The following is a 10,586-nucleotide window of genomic DNA, read 5'->3' as shown; positions in this document are numbered from 1 at the left end:
GTAGGGAAAAGTACTTTTCCTTTAAATATGAATTTGGGGAGCTCTGATTGTCCTCTGCAGCTTGAATACCCCAAGTAACCACTCATTCAATCATACAGCTCCATACATGGGCCAAGGAGATTGTCCCACTTGGGACATGGCAGCACCCCAGGTTCTGGGACAATTACGACTCCCCACTAATTTGTATTTATTTTACTACTAAGCAGCTTTCATAGGAAGGTCTTCCCTCTATCTTTAAGATGAAAAAAATCGTTAAAAAACTTACATATTGGTCTTTCCTTTTGGCCGGAACTGCCATCTTCCAGTAATTAACCAAAATGACAACACGAAGGGAAGGAGGAGAGGCACCCGATGTATCTTCTCTAGGCCTTTTAGAAAGCATGAAGTGGTTCCTTTGGCAACATACATGCAAATCTAGAAGAAAGGTGATACTGTAGGCATCAAGGGAATGGATACCGTTCAAAAAGGAATGCCCCACAAATGTTACCATGGCAAAACTGGAAGAATCCGCAATGTTACCCAGCACGATGTTGGCATTGTTTTGAACAAACAACTTAAGGGCGTGATTCTTGCCAAGAGAATTAATGTGCATATTGAGCATATTAAGCATTCTCAGAGTAGAGATAGCTTCCTAAAACGTGTGAAGGAAAATGACCAGAAAAAGAAGGAAGCCAAAGAGAAAGGGACCTGGGTTCAACTGAAGCACCAGTCTGCTCCACCCAGAGAAGCACTTTGTGAGAACCAACAGAAAAGAGCCTGAGCTTCTGGAATCTATTCCCTGTGAATTCATGGCATGATGGGTGTTAAAAATAAACTAATCTTTGGGATCAGCAGTTAGAGTAATGGCTATGTCACTGAGCTCCCATGTAGTAGACCGCAGTTTGAGTCTCAGACCTGGTGGCTTAAATTCACACTGGGCGGGCGTGCATGTGCGCCCAAGATCCCAAGAAGAGAATGGAGGAGAAGGGATTGCAGCGTGGCCAACCCCCTTGGAGAGTGATTTCTCACTTTCTATCTCTCTGTCTCTCTCTCTTTCTGGTGAGCGCATGCGCCCTATAGCAAAAACTTCTCAAAAAAAAAAAAAACAAAAAAAACCCCTAATCTATGATCTATTAAAAAAAAAAACACTTACATATTGGGCAGCCAGTGCATGGTGGTTAGGGTGGTTAGATCCCACAAGGCTGGTTGCACTGTTTGAGTCTCAGATCCGTTGGCTTTAGAGACATGCCAGGTGCATATGTGTGCATGCCTCCCCCCCAAAAAAAGGGGGAGAAATGGAGGAGATGGGAATTGTGGCCTGGCCATGTCCCATGGGGATGATTTCTCCTTTTCCCTGTCTTCTCTCCATGTGTCTGTCTCTGGCAAGTGCACACACGCTCTGGCAAATTACAAAAACTAAATAAACAGGGACCAGCAGATGGTGTGGGGGTTAAAGTATTGGATTCCCACATGGCTGACCATGGTTCAAGATCTGGACCCAGCAGCTTGAAAACCACAACAAATAAATAGATTTTTTTGTTTTGTTTTGTTTTGTTTTGGAGAGGTTTTTGCTATAGGGTGCATGCATTCGCCAGAAAGACAGAGAGAGACAGGAAGACAGAAAACGAGAAATCACCCACCAGGAGGGATGGCCACGCCGCAATCCTTTCTCCTCCGTTTTCCTCTCAGGTCCCTATTTTTTAATTTTCTTTATAAAAAAAAAAAATCTATTTGGGACTAGCAGTTGGTGTAATGGCTATGTCGCTGGACTCCCATGTGGCCGACTGTGGTTTGAATCCTGGACCCAGTGACTTAAACTCATGCCAGGCACATGTGTGTGCCCAAGATCCTGAGAGGAGAATGGGGGAGAAGGGATTGCGGCGTGGTCATCCCTCCTGGGGAAGCTGATTTCTCTGTTTCTGTGCTTTCTATCTCTCTGTCTCTCTCTGTCTTTCTGATGAGCACTTGCACCCTATAGCAAAAATCTCTCCAAAATTTTTTTTTCTAACAGCATCTTTTATCTCTATTGTGTCTTTTCTATTTTTTTAAATAATTATTTTACTTAATTTTGTTTATTCATTTATTCATTTATTTTATTTTGACTAGGAAGTATATATATATATATATATATGGAGAGAGAGAGAGAGAGAGAGAGAGAGAGAGAAAGTGAGAAAGCAAGCCGCCAGGTCTAGGAATTGAACCGCAGTCAGCTATGTGGGAATCCAGCACCCTTAACTACCAGGCCACCTGCCAGACCCAATCTCTATTGTTTCTTGTACAATGCCCTATTGTTGGAAATTCAGGTTGTTTCCGGGTCTGGGACTTAAACCGTGGTTGGCTATGTGAGAGTCCAGTGCCTTAACTACCATGCCACTGACTGGCCCCAACATTTTTTCTTAAAAGTTCTGGAAAAAGGCTAGCAGATGGCTTAGCAGTTACATTGCTGGACTCCCACATGGCTAACCATGGTTCAAGTCCCAGACCCAGTGGCTTGAAACTCATGCTGGATGCATATGTGTGCATGCTCAAGATCCCAGGAGGAGAAGGGATTATGGTGTGGCCATCCCCCCAATAGGTGATTTCTCACTTTCCCTGTCATTGTCTCTGACTGTCTTTCTCTCCAGAGAGTGCATGCACCCTAAGGCAAAAAATAAAATAAAATAAAAACCCTCTACAAAAACTAAAAACACCCACAAAGTTCTGGATGATATTTTTACTATTAGTTTCCAGAAGTAGAACCACTAGGTCAAAAGGTATGGGTATTTGTTGCCAAATTTCTCTTTGGCATTGTCTCTTCTCTCTCCTTGAATTTTAAAACTATGTTCCCTCCTCTTCCTATTTCTCTTCTCCTGTCTCAGACACAGGAAATGCCAACCAAGAATAAACCAAGACCTGCAGATGGAGATCAATCGATCAATAAAGGAGGCTGAATAATTCAACACTCACTTCTTGCTTATTATTGACTCTTGAATTCAAATGCATCCTCTTTTATCTCCTCTCCTTTTGTCTTCCTGTTGGTGACATCTTGACAGCTGGCCCTGTTCTTCAATGCTTCCCCAAATTTCCCAGGCTCAAACCATCAGGCTCTGTTTCCCATCGTGCTTAATATTGCTTCGTAAATAGACAGAAAGGATTATTAGCCAACGGCCACCTCACCATGCTGCATCTGCTCTAGAAACACAGAGGAGCAATGAATAAAGCAGACTATAGTTCTCTTCTCTTCAGTGAATGGCAAGTTTGGCTTCGGTTTGTTCCAGCCTTGCCTAATTTCCTCTGCCTAGCTTGCCTCTCTTCCCAGACAAGTTCACACTCTCATTACATGTGGCTCAGAGGCTTCTGAATAAACTTTCTCAACTGTGCTGGGTGGAATGGCTGTCCCACAGCATCCCTTCACCAATGCCGCCTCTGAAGATTGGACTCAACCTCCTCAAAGGCCCCCCATGGTCTGCATCGCTTCTCTAGCCCTACCTTAGGCTATCTTCATCTTGCTCCCTCCCACCCAAGCGGAGCTGCATGTCTGCTTTGCAGTTTAGGTCATATTGAGACAAAGTAGGACACAGAGATGTGCTCCCAGGTCTCTCTTCAGGGAAGTACTTGCTATCCCAGCAACTGGGAATGTCCTCAGTCCCTTCAAGGATTCTCTGAGCTGCAGACAGCTTTCCATAGGTCACTCCCTTTCTGGAGAGGCTCACATCCACTGTCTGATCAAGGTGGGCATATGAAAGCCCAGTGGAGCAACGTCCGTGGGCTCTATTACCTTTGGAGCTCCCTGTGGGGTTAACTGAGCTTGTCGTTGGGCAGGCAGTGGAGCCTGACTTCTCCCTGTACCCAGTCTGCTTGCTTCCTCACCTGTCAACAGGTTTGGAGCCCAAGGGCAGTCCTGCAAGCAGAACTTCCTGGAGAACTTGACCTGTGAAAGGGACAAGGGGTTATTCCCAGCCCACAGCCATTTATCTCCCTTGAAATGAGCCTGACTTGAACTAGATCCTTTCCAATGAGATGTTCTGGGGACGACACCTTATAAATCTGCTTTAAGAGGCCAGCAGGTGGCGTGGTGGTTAAGGCGTTGGACACTCCCACATGGCCGACCATGGTTTGAGCCCCAGACCTGGTGGCTTGCTTTCTCACTTTAACTCTCTCTTTCTGTCTCTCTCTCTCTGGTCAAATTAAAATAAATGGATGAATAAATAAAATGAAATAATTCTCTTTAAAAAATTAAGAATCAATAAATAAATCTGCTTTAAGATCCTGTGGCCTAGTGGTTAAGAGAGCTGGATTCCACATGGCTAATTACAGTTTGAATCCCAGCCCCAGCAGCTTGAAAAACAATGCTGTGTGTGTGCATGCCCCAAGTCCCAACAGGATGGAGAAGAGATTATTGCGTGACTACTCCTAATTAAGGGGTGCTTTAGGCTTCTCTCTCATTCTCCTGTAGTGAGTGTATATGCTCTCTGGCAATAAAAAAAAAAAGTCTCTCGGAGCTGGCAGGTGGTGTGGTGGTTAAGGTGCTAGACTTCCACATGGCCGATCATGGTTTGAGTTCCGGACCTGGTAGCTTTCTTTCTCACTTTCCCTCTCTCTCTCTTGCTCTCTTTCTGTTTCTCTTTGGTGAGTGGACATGCCCGATAGCAAAAAATAAACAATAATAATGATTAATAAATTTATTTTTTTTAAAAAAAAGGATCTTGGACTAGCCGGTGGCATGTGGTGGTTAGGCACTGGATTCCGACCTGGTCAACCATGGTTTGAGTCTTGGATCCAGCAGCTTTAAAATCATGCCAGGCTCATGTGTGTGTGTGTGTGTGTGTGTGCCCAAAGTCCTGAGAGGAAAATTAGAGAAGTGATGGCATGGCGATCCCCCCCAAAGGGTGATTTCTCCCTTTCCCTCTTTGTTTCTCTCCAGCGAGCTCACGTGCTCTAGGGCAGAAACCTAGACAAAAAAATTAGATTTTGCTAACTTTTTTTATTTTTCAGTTTGCTTGGTGTATGTGCTCTCAGGAAAGAGAGAGAGAGAGAAGGGAAGAGAAAGCACCCCTCATGGGCATGACCATGCTGTAATTCCTCCTCCTTCATTCTTCTCTCCTTTTCTTGATTTTGGGCATACACACAGGCACCCAGGGTGGTTTTTGTTTGTTTGTTTGTTTGTTTTTAGTTTTTTGCCATAGTGTGCGTGTGCTCTCCAGAGAAAGGGAGACAGAGATAGAGAGAGGGAAAATGAGAAATCATCTCTCAGAGGGTACACCACAATCCCTTCTCCTCCATTCTTCTCTTGGGATTTTGGAAATGCACACACTCCTTGTGAGGTTTTTTTAAGCCACTAGGTCTGGGACTTGAACCAAGGTCGACCATGTGGGAGTCTAGCACCTTAACCACTATACTAACTGCTGGCACCCCAGGGTGTTTCTCAAGCCACTAGGTCTGGGACTTGAATTGCAAGGTCAGCCTTGTGGGAGTCAGCCATCCCAACCATCAGAGATCTCTCTCCCTCTCTCTCTCTGGCTTTCTTGGTTATGTTTTTTCTATTTTAGCTTTATTCACACACTGACTCATCCTCAAGTGGTAGCCATTCTGCCAGAGATTGACTGCCCTTCCCGAAAACTCCCACAAAAAAATTGGGATTGATTTTAACAGTCCATGTGTGCCCATCCCTGAACTGTGGGTGTGAATCACTGTGGACAGAGTTATGTCATGGGAAAAAGAATGGTTGTACTGGGCAGACCAGAACATCAGAAAATATCTGCTTTCAAAGAACAGTGGCTCTCTTTAAGAGCCCTTCTAGGGGCCAGCAGGTGGTAGGTAGTTAAGGTGCTGAATTCCCACGTGGCCAACTACAATTCAAGTCCTGGACCTGGTGGCTTGCTTTCTCACTTTCTCTCTCTCTGGTGAAAATTGTGCCCTGTAGCAAAGTAAGTAATAATAATGATAAATAAAATGAAATAATAAATCTTTAAAAAAAATCCCTTCTAGTTCTGAAATTTGAGGATTTGTTCAACTTCACATTTTCTTTTCTTTTTTTTTTTAAAAATAATTATTTGTTTATTTTTGGGGCTAGCAGGTGGCGTGGTGGATAAAAGTGCTGGATTCCCACGTGGCTGACCACAGTTCAAGTCCTGGACCTGGCGGCTTGATTTCTCGCTTTCCCTTTCTCTTTCTCTTTGGTCAGATTAAAAAATAATAATAACAAATGGAATTAAATAAATAAATAATTCTTTAAAAAATAATTATTTGTTTATTTTAAAATTTTTTGAAATACATGAAACATCAGTGAACTTCTTTCTTTAAAACTTTAATTATTTTAATTTGACCAGAGAGGGACAGAGTGAGAGCAAGAGAGAAAAAGTGAGAAAGCAGCCGTTGGGTCAGGGGCTCAAATTGCAGTTGGCCACGTGGGAGTCCAGAGCCCTTAACAAGCACAACACCAGTCGGTCGGAAGAATTATTTATTTAATTTTATTTACTATTATTATTTTTAAAATTTTTGCTATCAGGCACTTGTGCTCACCAGAGACAGAGAGAGAGAAAGAGAGAGTACACCACCAGGTTCAAGACTTGAACTGTCGTATACCATGTAGAAGTCCAGCACCTTAACCACCACACCACCTGCTGGCCCCTTTACATTTTCTTTAATGGGACCAGCACATGGCATAATGGCATAAAGGTTATGTCGCTGGACTCCTACATAGTCAACCATGGTTTGAGTCCCAGACCCAGTGGCTTCAAACTCATGCTGGGCACGTGTGCATGCGTGCCCAAGATCCTGAGAGGAAAATGGAGAAGGGATTGTGGCATGCACATTCCCTTCAGTGGGGGAGTGATTTCTCTCTTTCTGTCTCTCTAGTGAGTATATGTGACCTGTAGCAAAAATCTCTCTGAAAAAGAAACAAAAAAACCAAACAAATAAATAAACAAAACAAACAAACAAAAGAAACAAAACAAAGAAAGAAACAAACAAACAAAAACGGTTATTGACTTCTGAGCTAGTAGATGGTGTGGTGGTTAAGGCTCTGGACTCCCACATGGCCAGCTACAGTTTGAGCCCTGAACCCAGAAGCCTGAAAACCGTGCCTGGCATGTGTGCCTGCATGCCCGAAATCCTGAGAGGAGAATGGAGGAGAAAGGATTGCAGCATGGCTATGCTCCCTGGGAAGCGATTTCTCACTTTCCCTCTCTCTGTATCTGTCTCTCTCTTTTTGGCCAGCACATGTACCCTATGGCAAATACCTAAAAAAGAAAAAAATGTAAAAAAATTTCTTCTGAGAGAGAGACCGACAGACACCCCACAACAGGGTCTTCACATGGTGATCCACTCCCAGTCTTAGCTGGCCCAGATCATGAGCATGTGTGCATACCCAGCAGGCTCAGGGAGGTCCGGGGTTGCAAACTCAGACCTTTCCCATGTGAGTCTATGTTTGCATTATCATTGTCCAAACTCCTATCCCCACTCTTTTTTTTTTTTAATTAATTAATTAATTTTTTGAGAGTTTTTTACTATAGGGTGCTTGCGCTCGCCAGACAGACAGAGAGAGACATAGAGACAGAAAGTGAGAAATCACCCCCCAGGGGGGATGGTCATCCCTGCGCCTCCGTTCTCCTCTCGGGATCTTGGACACGCACGCACACGCGCCCGGCTTGAGTTTTAAGCCACTGGGTCCGGGATGCAAACTGCGGTCAACTACGTGGGAGTCCAGCGACATAGTCATTACACTAACTGCTGGTTCCCCTATCTCCACTCTTTTAAAGTAGAGTTTCATTATGTTGCCCTGGCCAGCCTTAAGCTGTGACTCAAGCCGTGAGGTCGGACCTGTGGGACCCAGCTGCCCCAACCACTAGAAAGTTGATTCTCTCTTGCTTGCTTTTTTTTTTTTTTTTTTTTTCCTGTTTTAGTTTCATTCACACACTGATTCATCCTCTAGGGGTAGCCATTCTGCCAGTGAGTTGAGGACTGACTTTTCCACAAAAATCCCCATGGAGGGACCAGCAGATGGAGTAATGGTTACACTAGACTCCCACATGGACAACCACAGTTCCAGTCCCAGACTCAGTGGCTTGAAACTCACGCTGGGCGTGTATGTGTGCGTGTCCAAAATCCCAAGTGGAAAATGAAGGTGAAATGATTGTAGCATGGCCATGCTCCCTCGGGGGGTAATTTCTCACTTTCTGCCTTTCTCTTTCTCTCCAGTGAGCACACATGCCCTATAGCAAAAATCTCTCTCTGAAAAAAAAAGAAAAAAATCCCCATAGGTTAGTAAGGAAGAAGGGCCTACGAAGGTTGAACTTTGTGGATACTGTGGGTTAGGTGGTAAGCGGGTGACCACCCAATCAGAGCCTTTTCTGACCATGTGTGTGGTTTGAGTGTGCATGGAGGAACAAGCCCAGAGGAAGCAGGGCATGGAGCTCACATTACACCCAGGGCCTCATTCAGACTGCACACCATATAAGCGAGGCCCTCTGGAGCTGCGTGTGCAACAGCTCTTCTGTTTGCCACGCCTGGATGCTACCCAAAATAATGAGTTCCACAGCCAGGCTGCCTCCTGGCTTCTCACATTACATCCCCCACCACCAAAGGTTGTTTGGGTCCAGTTGCATACTCACTCTTTGGAGAAGTATTCTTTCCCCAAATGTGCTGAATAGCTGAATATAGTGGATGTGTTGGTCACCTAGAGGACAGGTAGGGCTAGGATTTCTCCTGATAGGGAGGATCAGTGGGGCTAACAGTATTCAAGATCATATAGCAGAAGGAACAGTTATATTGAAACCCAAGACTCCTGTCCATCAGCTGCCTTTCCCAGCAGAATCCCATGATTCGGGAGCAGCAGATCCATGATGGTGCCCCTGCCAGGTGCAAAAAGATCCAGCAACAGGGCCAGAGTTTTGAAGTCTTGGGTTTGGGGTCTCTGGAAGGTCTTGGAGGTTTCTAGATCTTCCCTTAGGCCAGAAGAACTTCTTAGGCAAGAGACATGAATCAGCCACAGGCGCCTCTGCCAGCTTTTGATGAATTTTCCTGCCACTAGAGCTAATTTCCTGAAAGCCTTTTTCTTTTACCTCCAGCTTCCCCCTCAAAAAGGTTCTTGCTCCTTAACAGTGAGAGATCCGTAATGATCACTCGGTGAGATCACCACATACTCTAGTAGCTCCTGCGGCTGAAAGAGCTGGGAGTGAATAGGAGTTCTGGGCCATGACTGGAGGAGGCTAATACCAGAGGGGTCTTACCTACCTACCCCAGGGTCTGTTCTCAGTGTACAGAAGAGGAGAAGCAGGCCCAGAGAGGCAAGTGCCCTGGCCACGGACACACAGAGGAACAGGCCTAGACAGGAATATGTGACTCCCAAATTCTGTCTGAGACAAACCGAACTTGTGCCCTGTGGAGCCATCTGATGATCTCAGTCTGAGTTCAGGACTCACAAGGATCCTCCTCCCATACCTACTGGCTCCCTAAAAAAGTAGGGCCACACCCAACCCCTCATGGCCAAGGGTTGATGGTGGGGGAGTAGAATGCTGTCTTGAAAAGTGTTCCATGGAGTGTGGAAGGAGGGTGAAGGGGCTTCTCCCGAAGTACCTGGCCCTGTCTGTGCATCTGCCCAGGACTGGACTCCTCCTTGAGGCTTTTTCTAAGCCCAGTAGGTAAGGGCTGAGATCCTGCAGGCCCGGGGAGGGGTTCTGTGTTCCCAGGCTAGGCTGGGTAAGAGTGCTCTGGGTCAAAGTACCCCTGTGAGTGGCAAAGTGGGGGTTAGAGCTGACTCCCTGTCTTGGCCTAGAGCTTCTTAGAACAACAGAACACCTGAGAGTCTTCCTCGCCTCCTGCCTCCCCTTCCCACATTTGTCACTCAGTCCTGGCCATCTGCTTGATGAACTCGCTTGCTCTATTCCTTGAAGGACTCAGTGTCCAGCTCTACACCACACTTCCCTGGCCTCCCCACTTCAGCTCTCTCTCCCTTCAGTTGCTCTGTACTATGTTACTTCAAAGATCCTTCTGGAAGGTAAATCTGACCAGGACATGCCCTTCCCATGCCTCAGGGTAGCATGTGTTCCCTCCAAGTTTACAGGCCTGGTGCTCCAGCTCTGGGTCCCATCTCTTCTCAGCCTTTCTGTGTGGGCTACGCTGACAGAGAGCCACTGGGAGAAGTCGCCAATTCCTGCTTTCAGGCCTTTGCTCCTGCCGTGCCCTCTGGCTGGCATCACTTCCCTCCCTCTGCCGCCTCCTTAGCTCCACTTTTCCATACTGGTCCTTTCAAATGCTCCTCTAGGAAGCCTTCCGCAAGTCCCCACAGCAGCCCAAGTTAATCCTCTCCCCCGTGTTCCCATAACCTTCCCAGCTGACCCTGTCTGTCTCCCAGGATGTCTCAGAGGTCAGGCTGCTGAGATGAGATGAAAACCAGATCCCTTGGGAACCAGCAGTTAGCATAATGGCTATGTCGCTGGACTCCCATGTAGTCGACCACGGTTCGCATCCTGGACCCAGTGGCTTAAAACTCATGCCGGGAGCGTGTGCGTGTGTGCCCAAGATCCCGAGAGGAGAATGGAGGAGAAGGGATTGCGGCGTGACAACCCCCTGGGGGGTGATTTCTTGCTTTCTGTCTCTCTGTCTGGCGAGTGCACGCGCCCTATAGC

The 10,586-nt window shown here is 46.1% G+C and overlaps 1 long non-coding RNA gene across 1 annotated transcript in view; it reads left to right on the top strand.

Moving 5' to 3' along the window:
- LOC102476649 (uncharacterized) overlaps positions 1 to 2,906 on the top strand; it is a 7,073-nt gene extending 4,167 nt beyond the window's left edge. The window contains exon 3 of the long non-coding RNA XR_335590.1: positions 2,838 to 2,906. This is a non-coding gene — a long non-coding RNA (uncharacterized LOC102476649). The remainder of the gene's footprint in view (positions 1 to 2,837) is intronic.
- Positions 2,907 to 10,586: the final 7,680 nt, after the last annotated feature.

Source organism: Tupaia chinensis, unplaced genomic scaffold, assembly GCF_000334495.1.
Source record: "Tupaia chinensis unplaced genomic scaffold, TupChi_1.0 Scaffold000463_1, whole genome shotgun sequence".
Classification (NCBI taxonomy): Eukaryota; Metazoa; Chordata; class Mammalia; order Scandentia; family Tupaiidae; genus Tupaia; species Tupaia belangeri.
This window is presented reverse-complemented; position numbering and strand designations above follow the sequence as displayed.